The sequence below is a fragment of the Acomys minous genome, assembly GCF_964271855.1.
Source record: "Acomys minous genome assembly, chromosome: 2".
Lineage (NCBI taxonomy): Eukaryota > Metazoa > Chordata > Mammalia > Rodentia > Muridae > Acomys > Acomys minous.
This window is the reverse complement of record NC_140484.1, coordinates 48,603,920-48,623,472: the sequence shown is the minus strand read 5'-3', so window position 1 is coordinate 48,623,472 and position 19,553 is coordinate 48,603,920. Positions and strand designations below refer to the sequence as shown.

The window sequence follows — 19,553 nt, the reverse complement described above, 5'->3', positions numbered from 1 at the left end:
TAATTTTTGACAAATAAGCCAAATCCATTCAATGGAAAAATGATAGTATCTTCAACAAATGGTGCTCATCTAATTGGATGTCTATGTGTAAAAAAAATGCAACTGGACCCATATTTGTCACCTTGTACAAAACTTAAATCCAAGTGGATCAAAGACCTCAACATAAAACCAGAAACACTAAGCCAGATAGAAGAAAAAGTGGGGAAGAGCCTGGAACATATTGGCACAGGAGACAACTTCCTGAACAGAACACCAACAGTCCAGACCTTGAGATAAACAATTAATAAGTGGGACCTCATGAGGCTGAGAAGCCTCTGTAAGGCAGGAGACACTGTCAAGAGAACAAAGCAACAGCCTACAGACTGAGAAAAGATCTTCACCAACCCTACATCTGACAAAGGTCTAATATCCAAAATATATAAAGAACTCAAGAAATTAAACACCATCAAACCAAATAACACAATTGAGAAATGGGGCTTGGAATTAAACAGAGAATTCTGAACAGAGGAATATCAAATGGCTGAGAAACACTTAAAGAAACGTTCAACCTCCTTAATCATCAGGGAAATGCAAATCAAAACAACTCTGAGATTCCATTTTACACCATTCAGAATGGCTAAGATCAAAAATTCAAGCGACACCACATGCTGGCGAGGATGTGGGGAGAAAGGAACACTCCTTCATTGCTGGTGGGAATGCAAACTAGTACAACCACTTTGGAAATCTATCTGGTGCTATCTCAGAAAAATGGGAATAGGGCTTCACAAGACCCAGCTATTCCACTCCTTGGAATATACCCAGAAGATGCTCCAGCACACAAGAAGAAAATTTGCTCAACCATGTTCATAGCAGCCTTATTCATAATAGCCAGAACATGGAAACAGCCTAAGTGTCCCTCAATAGAAGAATGGATAAAGAAACTGTGGTACATATACACTATGGAATACTACTCAGCTATTAAGAACAAGGAATTCCCGAAATTTGTGGATAAATGGATTGAGCTAGAAATGATCATAATGAGTGAGTTAACGCAGAAGTAGAAAGAGTCAAATGGTATATACTCACTTATATCTGCATATTAGCCCAAGGGGCATGTCCCACGAAAGCCTTCACTTACCAGAAAACTGAGACAGAGGGGAGGACATTCTAGTGGGACTCTAGATGAGAGAAGCATGGGAGAATAGCAAAGTAGAAGGATCCAGAGGGTCCTAGAAGCCTACAAGTAGAACATTATGATAGGCAGATTTGGGCACAGGGGTCCCGCTCAAACTAAGGCAGCAGCCAAGGACAATACAGGCGGTAAACCTTAAACCCCTACCCTGATCTAGACAGTGGACAGAACACTCTCCACAGTGGAGTGGAGAATGGGATATTACTTTCTCACATACTCTGGTGCCTCACCTTTGACCATGTCCCCTGGAAGGAGAGACCTGGTGGCACTCAGAGGAAGGACAGTAGGTTACCAAGAAGAGACTTGGTACCCTATGATCATATCAGGGGGAGGTAATCCCCCTCAGGAACAGTCATAGGGGAGGGGAATAAGGGGAAAATGGGAGGGAGGGAAGAATGGGAGGATACAAGGGATTGGATAACCATTGAGATGTAACAAGTATAAATTAATAAAGTAAAAAAAGAGGAAAGACAGGCAATAAAAAAAGAGAGAGAGAAATGGGGTATGGCACTAAACATAGAATTCTCAACAGAGAAATATCAAATGGCTGAGAAACACTTAAAGAAATTCTCAACCACCGTAGTCATTAGGGAAATGCAAATCAAAACAACTCTGAGATTCCATTTTACACCCATCAGAATGGTTAAGATTAAAAATTAAAGTGACACCACATGCTGACAAGGATGTGGAGAGAGAGGAACATTCCTTCATTGCTTGTGGGAATGCAAAGTAATACAGCCACTTTGAAAATCTATCTGGTGCTATCTCAGAAAAATAGGAATAGGGCTTCCTCAAGACCCAGCTATTCCACTCCTTGGAATATACCCAGAAGATGCTCCAGCACACAATAAGAACATTTGCTCAACTATGTTCATAGCAGCCTTATTCATAATAGCCAGAACATGGAAACAGCCTAAATGTCCCTCAATAGAAGAATGGGTAAAGAAACTGTGGTACATATACACTATGGAATACTACTCAGCTATTAAAAACAAGGAATTCCCGAAATTTGTGGACAAATGGATTGAGCTAGAAATGATCATAATGAGTGAGTTAACGCAGAAGTAGAAAGAGTCAAATGGTATATACTCACTCATATCTGCATACTAGCCCAAGGAGCATGTCCCATGAAACCCTTCACTTACCAGGAAACTGGGACAGAGGGGAGGACATCCCATTGAGACTCTGGATGAGAGAAGCATGGGAGAATAGCAAAGTAGAAGGATCCAGAGGGTCCTAGAAACCTACAATTAGAACATTATGGTAGGCAGATTTGGGCCCAGGGTCCTGTGCAAACTAAGGCACCAGCCAAGGACAATACAGGCCGTAAACTTTAAACCCCTACCCAGATCTAGCCAATGGTCGGAACATTCTCCACAATTGAGTGGAGAGTGGGATATGACTTTCTGACGTGCTCTCACATACACATTTGACCATGTCCCCTCGAGGGGGAGATCTGGTGACACTCAGAGGAAGGACAGCGGGTTACCGAAAAGAGACTTGATACCCTATGAGCATATACAGGGGGAGGTAATCCCCCTCAGAAACAGTCATAGGGGAGGGGAATAAGGGGAAAATGGGAGGCAGGGAAGAATGGGAGGATACAAGGGATGGAATAACCATTGAGATGTAACAAGAGTAAATTAATTTAAAAAAGAAAATATTTATCACATCAACAGCACTGGACATGCAAGATTTTAGGTATTTATTTCATTGAGGTAATAATCAGTGGTTTTGTATTCTTAAATTCCCTCTCAATGTGGTCATTATGGATGTGTAGAAATGATGCTGGATTTTTTTGTATATTCCGTTTCATATCTTAATATCCTTCTGATAGTGTCTGTGATCTAAGAGTTTCTGGTAGAGTCTGTTTTACTTATTGAATCATGCCTCAAAACATGGATAATTTGGCTCCTTGATGTGGTATTTGTAGCACATTTCTTTTTGTGCTGCTGTTCTAGGCTGAAAATTTAGGCAACTCTTGTAGTTATGTTTTTGTCACTGTGGTAAAGGTATCTGACAAGAATCAAGTGAGGAAAGAATGAGCATATTCTGCTTTAAAATTCAGAGTGATAGAATCCATCAGAGCAGGGAAGAGATAATGACAGGTGAGGAAGACACAGCAGCAGGAACAGGAAGCTGGTTCAGCAGATTCATCCCCATGCACGATGCCTATGGGAGGGATTTCTCTTCTTTTTGTTATTGTTTAATTTATTTGTAGGGATAGACATTTCTTACTAAAACCAGTACTGGTATCACAATCAGAAGAATTTAGAAATTGACACACTTATTTAGTCCTTAATTTTAAAGGAAATGTTTTACTTTTGTGCGTATCAGTATTTTTTTAAAAAGTTTGATATAAGAAACATGTATTATGTTTATTATTTCCCAGATTTCTGTTTTCGTCAGAACATTTTGTCATTAAGGAAAGTAACTATCTAAAAATCAAAACAACAAACAAACATTTTCCCCCATACAAACAAACAAACCTCTGAATTTTGTCAAAGGCCCTTTCCTCACCTAAAATGATCATATAATATCTTTCCCTGAACCTTTTCATGTGCAGAACTCTGTTAACAGAGCAGCATGCCTAGAATCACCCTTATTTTCTAATTCTTGTGATGGTCATATCAGCAGAGTTGAGAACACATACCAGCCTCCCAGCAGGAGAATCCCAAAGGATGCAGGTGAGATGTGGTGGGAGAATGTGGCCAGAGCAATTCTCTAGCAAGTGGACCCATGCAGAAAAAGTAAGAGGTAGTTTTCTTTCTCCATCTCACTTTAAGGTAGTATTGGAGACAGCTGTGTGTCCTACAATGGAGAATAGCAGGCTTCTCAAGCCCTCAGTTTTAAAAGATGACAAAAAGGGCCATTAGCATTTGCAGTTAATTTAATGAAGTAAAAGAAATGCCTTTGAGATTCCAACAATTGTCTTGCACTTACAGGAGGAAAGATAAAATCAAGAAAGAAAAGTTATGATTTGTGTTATCAGCTGCTGGCCTGTGACCAGTCTCTTTAGTCCTATGAGCCAAAGGTCCCGTGGAAATTTATGAGGCTTGACACTCGTCACTGGCATATATTATATGCTGAAAAACAAATGAGGAAGTGACTTAAAAATTGAACTAGAAATTGTCATAATGAGCGAGTTCACACAGAAGCAAAAAGAGTTAAATGGTATATATTCACTTATATTGAGACACTAGTCCAAGGTGTACATCCCCATTAAAAACTGTACCTACCAGGAAATTGGGTAAGAGAGGAGGACATCCTATTGAGACTTTAGGTGTGAGAAGGCTATGAGAATGGGAAATAGAAGGATCCAGAGGGTCCTGGAAAACTGCAGGCGAGTCTGGGCCCTGGGGTCCTCCGCAAACTATGGCAACAGCCAAGAAAAATATAGGCAGTAAACCTCGAAGCCCTACCCAGACTAGCCGATGGACAGGACATTCTCCACTGTTGAGTGGAGATCTGACTTTCACACAAACTTGGGTGCACCATATTTGACCATGTCCCTTGGATGGAGATGCCTGGTGGCACTCAGGAAGGATAATAGGTCACCAACAAGAGACTTGATACCCTATGAGCATATACAGGGGGAGGAGGTCCCCCTCAGACACAGACATAGGGGAGGGGAGTAGGGGGAAGTGGGAGGAAGGGATGAATGGGAGGATACAAGGTATGGGCTAACAACTGAGATGTAATATGAATAAATTAATAAAAAAGTAAAAAAAATAAAAAAATAAAGAAACCCATTTGACCAACAACTTTTACCACTAAAAAAAAAAATTGAACTCTTACTATAGAGCCTAATATTGCAAAATGTGGGGTGTTGTTATTATTTTTCAGTATTTTCAATGAGTATTAAACATTCCAGAAAGCTCTGGGAGAAAAATTTGATTAGTTATATGTGTTCTCTCTTTCAAGAGACAACAAGTCATGAAAAAAAAACCAATCTTTTAGATCTTTTAGATCTTTCTCTCTCTATCACCTTTTCCTTCTAACTTCCAAACAACCTGAGCTATTTTTATAGGAACTCATTTTATGCCCATACTGAATCTAAAGGTACCTGTAGCTGAAGGTGTCTGATGACCCTAATTTGAATTTTTGGGCTATTATTCTTTCAATATGTGCACAATTAAAATTTTGTTTAAGAGAAAGATGATTTTTTAAAAGTCCTCAATGTTGTAAAAATTAGATATATTTGGACCAAGTAGCGAGTCCTCACCATTATGTTTAGGTCCCGTGCATTACTGAATACTTAACCTGCAGTTTTAATTAGTTAAAACTGGGCACATTTCTAAGATTTCCCATAAATGAGATGCTTAAAAGGGAACAGGAAAATAAGATTGAAGATTAACTTTCTCTTTCAATGGCTTTCTTGAATAAAATGTTACCACATGTCATTTTGAATATGTTCTTTCATTCAAAATGGTACATACACAGTTTTTGCTTTGGCCTTATTAGTCACAAAGTTGAAACATGGTTTTTCCTAATTAATGGAAATACACCACACATACACACATATACACACACAGACACATGCACACTCACGCCCACGCTCATGCTTACGCATATAAACTTGCACACATACATTCATGCATAGAAACACACATTTAAAATAATACAAGTGCATAATGCAAAAAAAAAAAGGAAATATTAATAATTACCACCATCTGTTTAACATTCTCCAGAGTCTCCCGAGACTGGGCTAGAAAACATTGTTTGAAATTTTTTGCAGAATTTTTACCCACAGGAGTATGGAGATATGGTTCAAGTACTTTCAGATACTCTTCCTGAGACACATCAGGGTCAATTGTCATCTCAATTATCTTGTCTAGATTTGCACAGCCAGAACCTGGAAAGACATGGCACTCATCTCTGCTGGTTTGAACTCGTTAGGGCTTACCTGTTATGACAATCACATTCTTGAGTACAAGTGGAGAAACAGATGAGCAAAGGTGATGGAGCAATGCCAAGTGTGGACAGGTGATGCCGGCTGTGAGATGGCACTTAGAAACTGTGAGTTCTGCTCCTAACATCCCAGCACAAGAAGCTATGCCTCACCCGGCCTTCAAGAACACAGACACTAAAGAGGTGGCAGTCTGTGTTACTGGACATGGTAAGCATTTGAGTTTTTGTTTGCTCAAAGTTCTGCCACATTTAATTACTATTTTGAGAACATAATGGAACATGTTCAAATATCCTATAAATCTCCCATCTAGAATATTATCCACTTCACTCTGTTAACTCTAGCATCTGCCACACAGCAACTTAGACAGAAGCTCTAGTTATAGAAGGAAATCGCTTGTATGGATGCATCACTTGTCAATGAAGAAAACACCTATGGCCTATTGGAGAGGGTAGAACAGAAAGTGGGTCATTGGCAGGCAGAAAGGATTATGCGACAGAGCCAGGCATGGGAGATTTATCCAGAAAGTTGTGAGGTCAGACTCATGGTACCTGAGCAGAGGTCACTGTCCATGTGGCAGGATGTAGATTAGAATACATGGGTTATTTTAAGTTATGAGCTAGTCAGAGAAGAGTCTAGCTATATAGCCTAGTCATTTCTAGTACATTCTGAGTCTGAGTCATTATTCCAGGGGTGTAGGGCGTAGAGGAAAAACACCACAACATCTAGTAAGTACTTGTAGTGACTTCATGCAGAAAATGGATGTAGATCGTAAGATTTCATTAGGTCCTTAAATTTTCTCCTAGAAAGTCAACGAGGGAAGTCAAACCTCACACAACCTTTGTCAGCAGTGATATGCAAGAAATGAGATGCTTTCTTCTGATGGGACATAGTAAACAGTTTGGGATTTGTTTTTTCTTTTAGCCATGATAACATCTTAGTGTTATTTTGTGAATCCTGTGAAGTATTTAAAAATATTCAATAAATATTATACCCAGACTATCATCCATTGTCAGTATTAATTCTATTATCTGCATCAAAAGTATCATAAAACATAAACTCTTAAACTTGAAGAAATGTTTGGTCAACCAGTAGTAGAGAAAGATGTCAGGAAGTAGGTTCAAATGAACTAGCTTTACCCTACATTAAAGCTTGACCCTGGTTTTCCTACTTGTTAACTGAGAACTCCACCTTCTTGCCATTTTGCACCAACTTCTCAGTTAAGTGAAGTAGCTGACACAAATGATGCAAATTATACAAAGCCTATTACACATATGGCACATTTCTACCAGTTACATTCTCAGGAACAAACTTTACTTCTTTCATTATTTCAAGTGGACTTGAGGAACATGAGCTGTCCTCCCTACCAGCAGGACTAGGGACCCAACTTGAAGGGGTCCAAACAATCCTTTACACATCTGTTTTTTGACTAATATGCTGTTTACTCCTAGACCACATGCTGCAGTTTGAGAAGTAACTCCTCCCCCACTTAAAGAGATTCATGAGTATAATCTTTAGGAAACACATTTAGACCCTGTGTCATTCCCCACAAAATGTCTCATCTCCAAATCCAAGACATATCACCAATTGTAGGAGACTGGTCATCACTGTAGAACTCCTTTCATGTGAATACCTCAGCTCTAGATCAGAGACCAAACCAAAATCAGTGATACCTCTAATTAACTCAATTAATGTTGAGTTTAGGTCTAATGCATCAGGCAATTTTTTTTTACCAGTGTTGACATGTCGTGGGGCTCAGGAATTAGGACTTCTTCCTGTAGGACATAGAAACAATTTGTGGTCCAAAAGCATCCCACCCTTCCACAGAACTCACTCTTGGCATAGCAGCAAATGGGGATAGCAGCTAGCATGAAGACCACCACCAGCTTCATGTTGAGGCAGCCTTTGTGGGTTGGTCTTTGGTACAAGACGGAGATCAGGAAACTTTCTGGAGTTGAGACCTCAGTGTTCCTCTATTTATTTCCTGGGCAGCCCTCTTAGTGCCACCTTGGAAATAAGAATGCAAGTCATAAGAGCAACATGGCACTGCACCAGACACCACCAGCGGGCATGAAGCAGAGCCAAAGAAACTTATGATTTGTTTATATAACAAAAGGAAGCAAATTATTGAGAACTAGACTCTGAGAATTAAAGCATGGAGTATGCCAATCAGTACACTTTCCCCAAGGGCTTCCAAAAGTAATGCAGATTGCCACTCTATAGTTTAAGTTTAACAAAATTCTCTTCCTTTTCATACCCTTCTTCCTTCATTTCCCCCCTCTTTATCTTCTTTGTCTTCATCTTCATAATTTTCCTCACTATTTTCATTCTTTTCTTTTTTCTCATTCATCTTTCTTCATTCATTTACTTTTCTTGTTTCTTTACCTTTTATTTTCCAATTTTAAGCAGCTTCATTTTGTTTACACTTATTTCTGATGGTTCCAGTGTCTAGGAACAGTGTACCATCACACACCCTTTTTCAGGCAGACTTTCCTGTTGACCCTCTTCTTCTTTGAGTTCCAGAAAGAGCTAATTACCTTCTGCTCATTACTGAAGTGTCTTCCAATGGATCCTTTCATCTGACTAGTATTTATTGTTCATTTCACATTTTAAAACATATTTTCCTTCTATGTTAAAGCTTTAGAATGTCACTTCTCCTGAGTCAAAGGGCATTGCCAATTATTATAGATACTTTTTGCTCTATGGGAGGGAAGCAGGATGACAGGAGTATGATGAGTGGCTGTGTGGCTCATGTAAATGTGACTTCAGATACTGGGGGAGGTATCTGCTCATGACTTTTCTTAGAGGAACAATCATGGCTCTCTGAGCTTCTTTTCAGACATGTTAAAGTGAGTAGAGATTACGCCCTGCTGAGGTCAGAACAACATATAAATAACCTTTCCACAATGCCTAATTTCCAGTGCCGAGACTGTGGACATTAGTATGGCAGCTATATCACTTGGGTATATAATGGAATTCCACAGATGACATGCACATCCATAATTATTATAGCACTAGTCAAAATAGAGCAGCTATAGGATCAGCTTAGTCATCCATCAAAAGATGGTTAAATTAAGAAAATTATATATATATATATATATATATATATATGTTCATTCATCTGTAAAAAGTAAATTATGTCACTTACATGTAAATGAATGTGCCAGTATATTATTAAGTTAAAAAAGATCTTTGAATTCAGAAAGACAAATATTGTGCTTTCTATAATATACATACTATGTATGTGTATGTATGTTTATGTAGGTAGGGAGGGAGGAAATTAAGAATTTATCTGCCTATCTATCCCTCTATCTAAATCTGTATGACATTAAAGTAGAAGGGGAACTATTGGTGTGAGAAATAGTGATAAGACTAAACGAACAAAGTATAATGGTGCCTGTGTGTGAAAGGTCATGATAAAATTCTGTAGGCATAAGGTTATTGTGTAACTCAAATGCTGACTTCTGTACCCCCTTATCTGGTTGCAATTCTTGTTCTAAGAATCTCCTGCCTCAGTGTTGTATAAACACTGTTCCCCATTTGTCCACTGATATGTCAACAAAGCATCTTACAGCCAATCACTGAACAGGGGAAAGAACAGGACTGGACTTCCTGCCAGTCAGGGGAGGAGGTGTTACAAGAGAAAATGGGGGATTCTGCCATTGGAGACGTCCAGGAGACATCAGGACTGAAAGCTGGAACAGGAAAACCTACAAAGTGCAAGTGTCTCCGCAACGCAAGCTAGAGGAGGGCAAGTTAGCTCAGAAGGTTAAGAAAAGAGTAATAATTGTGCAGTTCTTGTGCTGTGAAGCTTGTTTAAATAATATAATAGAGTCTCAATTATTTGTGTGACTGCAGGGTTAAGAGAGAAATTGAGAAAGAAACACAGTTGTATAAAAATAACATTAACAAAATTCATTGTTTGCAATCACCTAAAAATTAAAGTTACATAAAATAAGCAGGCTATCACAAGAAATATTCAGGTAAAAAATATGAAGTGAGAGCTTTTATTCATGCTTCAAAAATGCACCTGTCTATTGTGAAAACATATATAAGAGGATTCTCCAATGACCTGCAACCTGTATTGAATGAATATTCAGTTTGAAGAGTGCTTTGGTCCAGGTCTTGTGTCACTTTTTGATTTGAGAATACAAACCTACCAATACATTTCAGAGAGAGAGTTATGTATAGGAAGAACAATACTTTATCAGAAGGAACAATGGCATCATGGAATGAAGGCACTGTCCTGTAGAGTGAACCAGGCAGCTTTCTGGAGAAGATACTGTTGTCTTGAACAAGCTGATGGTGATGCTGTGGAACAAGTCAGTAAGTGGCTCTAGACAGAGAGAATAGCATAGGATAGGCTTAAATAAAAAGGTCATATCCAGAAAGGTAGGAGAAGCAGAGATTTTGAAACTAATAGTAAGAAAGAATATATGAAGATAGTGAACCATGAATGACACAAAGAGAAATGTAGGGTACTTTCCCGAGAACCCAAGAAATTGAGACTATGTCTGAAGGAGTCAGGAAAAATCAAAGAGGAAGTGAGAAACCCCTCATTCTTGGAAGTGGTTCAGTAACCAGATTGTCAGTCACAGATTACTCAGAAGGAAAGAGAAAAGGAGGGCCTGAGAAGCTGGACTTCAGATGTCAGATGGATATACAGTCTGCTTGCCCACCTGTCTGAGTGTTCTAAACCCTTTTAATGCAAGGCATGTTGACCAATAAGGCATTCATAAGGACTCGAGTCAGATCACCTGTGTTCATTTCCTGGCTACACTGTTGGCAGACCCTGTAACCCTGAAGAGGAGAGAAGGTGTTCTGTGATTCATTAAATATTATAAGAATATTCTGTGGTACATGTATCTTTCTGAAAATTTGATCGTATGATAGGGCATAGGTCAAGCCTTGGCTTATATGAATACAAATTTAGGTAAATATGTGAAACTATATAAGTATTTGGGCTTGAATAATGCCATTTTCTTTTTTTAAATTATTATTTTATGGATGTGGGTGTTTTGTCTGTGTGTATGTCAGTGCACCATGTGGGCACCTGGTAACGTACAGAAACCAGAAGCAGGATCCTCTTGAACTAAAGTTGCAAAAAGTTGTGGGCCACTATATAGGTACTAGTTTAGACCTGGATTCTGTGAAAGAGCGACCAGTGCTCTTATATATATTATATATATATGTATATATGTGAATATACATATATGTATACACTCCTATGTATGTATATACTCATACAGTATATGTTGACGATATATAAATCCTATTTCACTCTTCCAAATCCCTCAAGACCCCTGTGTCTTATCTTCCTTCCAATTTTCCGTCCTTCCTTTTTCCCTCCTTTCTTTCTTCTTTTCTTTTTTCTTTCTTCCTACTTACTGAGTCCACTTAGCACTAAGCATGCACACATCAGTATCGGGCCAACCACTGGGGCATTGGCAATCTATGCCCTCATCCCTAGAGTAAAATAACTTTCATTTTTCCAGCAGCCACAAATTGCCAATATCTCCTCAAATTAATTAATTTATTTGTTAATGATTATGGAAGTGGGCATAGTTGTACCATGGTATATGCATGACACAACACACATGTGTGGAGATCAAAGAATAACTTATAGAATCAGTTCTCTCCTTCCACCTTTATGTGTATTCTGGGGATTAAATTCAGGCTGAGATGTCAACCTCCTAGGCCCATCCCTGAACATCTTTGAGTGAACAACAGACCTTTGACGACATCATGACAGAAATTTAAAATGTCCTAGAAACAGTTGTGAATCATGTAGTAACTATCAAAGCATCTTGGATGTTGCCAACATAGACCAAAGAGGGAAGTTTATAGCTATAAATGCTCACAGTAAAGTTCAGTTGGCGCCCAATAATCTATCATACAACTTTAACCTCAAGAAGATAAGAAGCCAAATGCAGCAGAAAGCAAAAAATAATAAAAGTTGAGGTAGATAATAATGGAATAAAAATTAAAAGAATAGGTAGTGTAATCAATAATTGACCATGACACTAAGCAAAATTAACTAATCCCTGGTCAAACTAGAAGAAGGAGGAGGAGGAGAAGAAGAAGAAATGATCAAAATTAATAAAATCAGTCATGAAAAGAGAAAAAGAACAAAACACGTTCTCTGAAACCAGTATTAGCCAAATACCAAAACAGGATAAATACTTGACAGCAGGGGAGTAGGTAAATAAAAAACAAACATGCATAACAATACCACAATGCATTCGGCTGTGCTGTATATTAAAATAAGAATTAGCTTAAACTGAAAGTAATATTTGTAGGAAAGATTAAGCTTTGTCTCAGGTGGAAGCAGTCTTGGCGGGCTTTACCCTTGAGGCATACCATGAATACCTTGTGAGAGACTGTTTGGAGCCTTCCTGGGCTTGAAATTCAGGAAGCCTACCTAGGAACCCCACCGTGGCTATTGTTTTCCTAATTGACCCTCGAAGGGAGAAGGGACCGCCCTTTGCATATGACTGGGAAGAGGGAGAAAGAGAGAAAGAGAAGGCGCGGAGAGAGAGGAAAGGACCGGACCAGCTCGTGGGACTGAGACACCTAAGGACCCGTCCTGCCAAACGGATTCCAGGAGGTTTTAATCTTCTGTCCCTTTAACCTTTTTTTCCTTCTTGTATATGCTAGTTGGGTTGTATAATAAAGTTTAATTGTTAATAAACTGAGCCAACATCTGGCGCCCAACGTGGGGCCCGATGGGTTCCACAATCCCTAATGATATGAGGGAAGATTCAGTATTCCACGGGATAGAAATGTTGTTTCAGGGTATTGGCAAAATTGCAACTGCTGTTGCAAAACTCTTTCCTGCATTATACTTAGAGGAAATTCTTTGTTTTCTCATTGTCCTTTTATTACAATATTTCATGCTTAGAAGGATTAAAAGACAGGCTAATGGCATAAAAAAGCCAGAAGGGTCAGTAAGTTCTATCCTTTTAGAAAAGATTGCAGATTTGACTGGACAGATAGAAAGGCTGAGGTATGAAAATGAAGGGATGGGAAAACGGATAGAATTTTTGACATTTGGTAGTGATGAAGGACAGAAAATAGAGAGACCGGAAAGCCAAAAAAATCAGAAAAAGTCAATAAGCTCTATCCTTTTAGAAAGAATTACTGACTTGACTAAACAAATAGACAAAATACAAAAAAAAGTGAAAGGGCTAAAAAAGCAGAAGGCACCTTTGGTTAAAAAGGGTGGAAAAGGTCAGAAACCAGAGGCAAAGGAAGCCAGACCGACCAAAAGGTCTTTGGAAGTAAATGTACCAATGGAAGATACTTCCACAGTCACCCAGGCACCTTCAGCTTTTCCAGTCACTGTAAGACATGTAATCGAGCCAAATGGTGCTGAGGGTCATGACAAAATAGCCTGGTGTCCTGTAGACATGATGGATTTAAAACATTTTAAGGAATCCGTCATCAGATATGGTATACATTCTAACTTCGTTAAACAAATGTTAAACAGCTGGGCCTATCAAAATAGACTTGTTCCCCAAGATTGAAAAAATTTAGTTTCAGCGGTATTGGAAGCAGCACAACAGTTACAGTGGTTATCATGGTGGCGAACAGAGGCTATAAAAATAGAACAAAAAAATATCACACAAAGAATAAATATTAATAGAGATCAGTTACTTGGTGATGGACCATATACTAACATGAGAGAGCAAATTCAAGCTGACGATAAAGTGATTGAACAATGTCATAAGGCAGCCTTGAGAGCTTGGGAGCTGGTAGAGGAACCTGGGAAAACAACTATTTCTTTTACTAAGGTGTTCCAAGGACCTCTGGAGCCCTTTACAGAATTTTTACAGAGATTAGGATCTGCTATGGATAAGGCGATGCCAGATTCTGATAACAAAAAGGCATTAAAACTTATCATGGCTTATAAAAATACAAATGCTAAATGTAAAAAGGTGCTTAGACCGTTAAAGGAAAGAGGCGCTCCATTAGATGACTGGGTAAAGGAGACAGTTAATATCAACTCTCAGAAATATCAAAATATTATTGTAGGACAAGCTTTAGTCAGAGAGCCCAGATATCATAATACTCGGTGCTTTAATTGCGGTCAAATCGGTCATGTACAAAGAAACTGTAAAAATAAAAGGCGCACTAACCCAGGAGAAATCGTAACTCATAAAAAAAAACAGGGGGGTTCTGGTTATGATGGTAATGAGGTACCAAAACTCCCAGGGTACTGTAGTCGCTGTGGAAAAGGGAAACACTGGGCTCGGGATTGTCAATCTAAGCGAGATGTACAAGGCAATATCTTGCCGACGGGAAATGGCAGGAGGGGGCCATCAGCTCGGGCCCCCGTAAACAATGCCAGCCAAATTCCTTTGGCCAGTCAGGAAGTGACAAACCCGCAGGAAAACGAAAACTGAGTGTTAAAGATCTAATGCATGCTACTGAAGGCAGTACAGCCTTGGATCTGGCTTCAAATATGTCTCTTACCCTAACTCCTCAGGTTAAATGTTACAAATTAAATACTGGTGTTTTTGGACCTTTGCCTTCAGGCACAGTAAGATTGGTTCTGGGAAGAAGCGGGCTGACTTCTCAAGGTTTTATTGTGCATCCTGGTATTATAGATGGAGATTCTAAAGGGAAAATAAAAATCTTAGTATGTGTAAAAAAGGAGATAAAAATTGATGCCGGGGATAGGATTACTCAACTCCTACTGTTTCCTTACATTAAGGACAAAGCCGCTCCAGTGGAAAGGACTGGTGCGTTCGGGAGCACAGGGACCCGTGTGTTCTGACAAACAGTAATTAATGATCAGAGACCTAAGTTAATTATACAATTGAATGGTATTAAAATAGAAGGCTTGGTAGACAGTGGAGCTGACGTCTCCATCATTTGCCAAAAGTCTTGAAACCAAACTTGGCCACTTAAAAAGGTTTATACAAAAATTGTAAGAATTGACAAGTTATCTCAAATAAAACAAAGTGTACAGTGGCTTGAGTGTGTGGGACCAGATGGACAGATAGGGAGGCTAAAACCCTATGTGACTGACATTCCTATAAATCTATGGGGAAGAGACCTTTTACAGCAATGGGGTACTCAGATTACTATTCCTACAAATACTGGGATAAAAAAGGTTAAAACAATGGGTGAATTGGTATGCGCTTCTAGAGAAGAGATTAATGTAAGTGATCAGAGACGACCACCAGCTATGCCCATTGTCCAACCTCAGACTTCTTCAGGTTTAGAATGTCAAAATTTATAAGAGGGGCCACTGCTGAGATACCAACCGCCTTGCCCCTAAAATGGATTTCAAACAGACCTGTATGACAGGAGCAGTGGCCCTTAACAAAAAAAAAGTTACAGGCACTTCACGGTTTAGTACAAGAGCAGCTGGAGGCTCAACACATCAAAAAATCTTCCAGTCCCTAAAATTCCCCTGTGTTTGTGGTAAAAAAAAAATCAGGTGGTTGAAAAATGATAACAGATTTGAGGGCCATAAACAAGGTGATTCAACCCATGGGTTCCCTTCAACCTAAAATTCCTTTGCCTTCCTTATTACCTCGGTCTTGACATATAATTACAATTGATTTAAAAGATTGTTTTTTTACCATACCTCTACACGAAAAAGACAGGAAAAGGTTTGCTTTCTCAGTACCTACTCTAAACAGTAATTCTCCAATAAAGAGATATCATTGGAAGGTACTTCCACAAAAAATGTTAAATAGCCCAACTTTATGCCAGTATTTTGTACAACAACCTTTAAAAATACTTCGTAAGCTGTTTCCTCAATCTATCATATATCATTACATGGATGATATTCTGCTAGCTGATTCTGATCCTAGTATTGTAAAAAAAATGTTTCAGAAAACACAAAGAATTCTGCCATGCTGGGGATTACAGATTACGGTAAAAAAAATACAAAGAGGAGATTCAATTACCTATTTAGACTATAAAATAACTAAACAAAAAATTCGACCACAAAAGGTACAGATCCGTAGAGATCAATTACAAACTCTTAATGACTTTCAGAGATTATTGGGCGATATTACCTGGTTAAGGCCTACAATCGGGTTAGCTACCTATGAGTTAAGTAACTTGTTTCAGATTTTACAAAGGGATTCGGATTTAAACAGTCCTAGGTGTTTAACTGCTAAAGCAAAAAAGGAGTTAATTCTGGTAAAACAAAAACGTCAAAAGACATATGTGGATAAAATTGATCCTAAACTTGATTGCATTTTGGTTATTTTGCCTTCAAAACATTCTCCTACTGGGCTTCTCATACAAAGGGAAGACCGGATTATAGAATGGATATTCCTGCCAAATAAACAAAACAAAAAATTAAAAACATATATAAAAAAATTTCTAAATTGATTACAAAGAAAAGAATAAGGTTGCGTCAACTGTCAGGGATGGACCCGGCGAAAATTGTAGTGCCTCTTACTGATTCTGAGATTATGTCACTATGGGTAATTAATAAAGATTGACAAAAAGCTTGTAATAATTATTTGGGAAACATTAACAATAAATACCCAAAAAACAAACGTATACAGTTTATAAAAAAAACTAATTGGATCCTTCCAAGTATTGTAAAGAGGTCACCAATCTCAGGGACACCCACCTTTTTCACTGATACAAATAAATCAGGTATGGCTGGTTATAAGTCTGAAGAAATGACCAAGGTGATTAAAAGCCCCTTTACATCAGTTCAAAAATCAAAATTATATGCTATCCTTATGGTTTTGTTAAATTTTCCTGAACCTCTTAATATAATTACTAACTCTCAATATGCTAAAAAGGTTGTTTTACATATAAAAACTGCTAAATTTACTCCTGATAACACAAAATTAACTACTTTATTTATAGAGCTACAACAGGTCATCAAAAACAAAAATTATCCCTTGTATATTACTCATATTCGATCCCATACAGGTTTACCAGGTCCATTGGCACAAAAAAATAAAGAGATCGACAAATTGTTAATAGGTAATGTATTCAAAGCCTCCAAATTTCACAAAAAACATCATGTCAATGGTAAAGGGTTAAAAAAAAGATTTTCTATCACTTAACAACAAGCTAAAAAAATAATTAATAAATGTCCTACATGTTCCTTATATAGTCAACTACCATTACCTGCTAAAATTAAGCCTAGAGGTAACAAAAAAAATAAAATTTGACAGATGGATGTGTTTCATTTTACAAAATTTAAAAAAATGAGATATGTACATCATACCATTGATACCTATTCAGGTTTTCAATGGGCAACTGCCTTAAGTTCTAAAAGGGCTGACTGTGTGATTACTCATTTACTAAAAATAATGACATTTATGGGAATACCTACACAAATTAAGACTGACAATGCTCCTACATATGTGTCCCTTAAGATAAAAAACTTCTTTATGTATTATAATATAAAACATGTTACTGGTATACCTCACAATCCCACAGGACAAACAGTTGTAAAAAGAACTAATCGTACCTTAAAAAAAATGCTTATTAAACAAAAAAAAAGGGTAAAGACACCCAGGGATTGATTAAATAATGCTTTGTTGACTCTAAATTTTCTTAATGTAAATGATAAAGGGACGTCAGCTGCGTTGAGACATTAGATAATAAAAAAAAAAACTAAAAAATTGGGACAACCAATATTCTTCAAGGACTTAAAAAGTATAAAATAAAAACCTACAGTAGTTTTGAGATGGGGTCGTGGGTATGCGTATGTTTCCACAGGGAGTAAAAATATATGGCTACCAACTAAACTTATAAAGATTAGATCTGACCATATAACAAGTAAATCTTAAGAGCTACCTGGTTCTTAACAGCTTGACATTGTTCCTTACAGCTTAAAAAACTAATGCCCTCTTCTGTCCTATTGGTGTATATACAGGTAGAGCCCTGTATTTACAAAAAACAGGACAATGCTAAAGACAACAGACAACATGGGTGATTTAACCCCAAAAACATGCCTCTGGCACCTCAAACAAGATGCCTCAAATAATATTCCCTTAAAAATTATATATGTACTAACATACCTGTACTAATGATTTATAAAGTCTACTTACTTTCAGAACAAAAAACAGGATAATTATAAAGATCAAACTTCTGCCTCTGACACTACTACTTCTTCCAAAAATTACATGCATATTAACAATAAATCAGCTAGCCAAAAGGATCGATCCCAAAAGGACTGGACAAAAAACAACTAGCTTTTCCAGCACTTGGCCAATATATTATTTTTCTTGGGTACCCAAAAAATATTTTTCTCTTAAACAACATCAAATAATTTTAAAAACATGACACCCCCATTCCCAGTAAGTGAGATGTGTGTTTTTGGTAGGTTACCAATGCTCATCTTTGCCTAACGGGGTTATTTACAATTAATAAAAGTTCATTTAGGGATTTCTTTCTTCTATCTTTCTTTCTCTCTTACTTTCTATCCCTTTTAATATTAAAAAAAAGGGGGGAAAAAGGGAGGATACAGGATTGTAGAATAAAAGGTAGATTATTAAATCTACTAACTTAAAAAATTCTACATTGGTATTGTAGATTGATGGAAATTTAAAACTTCTGATTGATGGAAATTTAAGACTTCAACTTTTGCTTCACATTGATATGAACTTAAATTGTATATTCCATTCATTTTTGCCTTATGTATTGTATGTTATATGTTGACAAAATATTGTATATTGTATGTCAAAAATTTACGTTCTTTTTGTTCAATGTTTATTTGATGTATTATTCATGTACCACTAATGTCTTATAAAAAACTGTTTAAAATCATCGGGGATAAAAGTCGGTATTTAGTTACGTAAAAATCCTATTAGATACTCACTTTGTTATAAAGCAGGTTTGTTTAATAGCTTGTCTATGTCTGCAAAGAAATAGATTGATAACTGTAAGAATAGATAGATTTGCTCTTCAAACTCTTCAGAGATCCACAGAATATGGCATTTAATGATGAGGGCTTTCCTGACAGAGAGAGACATCCGCTCCTGGCCGCCTCTCCATTTGCATCATTGAAGATGGGGGCTTCAAGAGACGCTGGTGACAAAATGGTCACTAGACGAAAAAACTGCTCTGCTACTGCTCTTATCTCTATGGCTGATGACAGGCTGACTGTCTGCAACGATCAACAATGATACTAAAAAGATGACTGTCCAGCTTTAAAGAGAATAGATGAACCAGACCGTCGGATTTCCTGCTTCAAAAAGCAGTTCGTTGGATGTTTTGGGCCGATAAGGCTGAAGACTGATTGCCCTAATGAAGGAGAGAATTCAGTGACTATCCAGACAGTCTGCTCTCTCTGTACCCTGCAACTTGGAAGTTGCCTGCCAGCACTTCCTTTATTAGATAGATTTTCCTTCTTGGGTCTCTGATGGGATTGAAGACTAGATAGCCACAGTGTTACTAGAAGCTTTAGTAGATTAATAATTACAATTTCTCATGAAAAAAAAGGACTCTCTTTGGTAGGATAGTGGTATACTTTCCCTT

At 37.8% G+C, this 19,553-nt stretch overlaps 1 long non-coding RNA gene across 1 annotated transcript; it reads right to left on the bottom strand.

The window, feature by feature from the left end:
- Positions 1–4,080: 4,080 nt before the first annotated feature.
- On the bottom strand, positions 4,081–8,019 carry LOC311586682. The gene is made up of 3 exons (XR_014775619.1): positions 7,915–8,019; positions 5,839–6,026; positions 4,081–4,257 (listed from the first exon to the last, which is right to left on the bottom strand). It is a non-coding gene; the product is annotated as an uncharacterized lncRNA (long non-coding RNA).
- Positions 8,020–19,553: the final 11,534 nt, after the last annotated feature.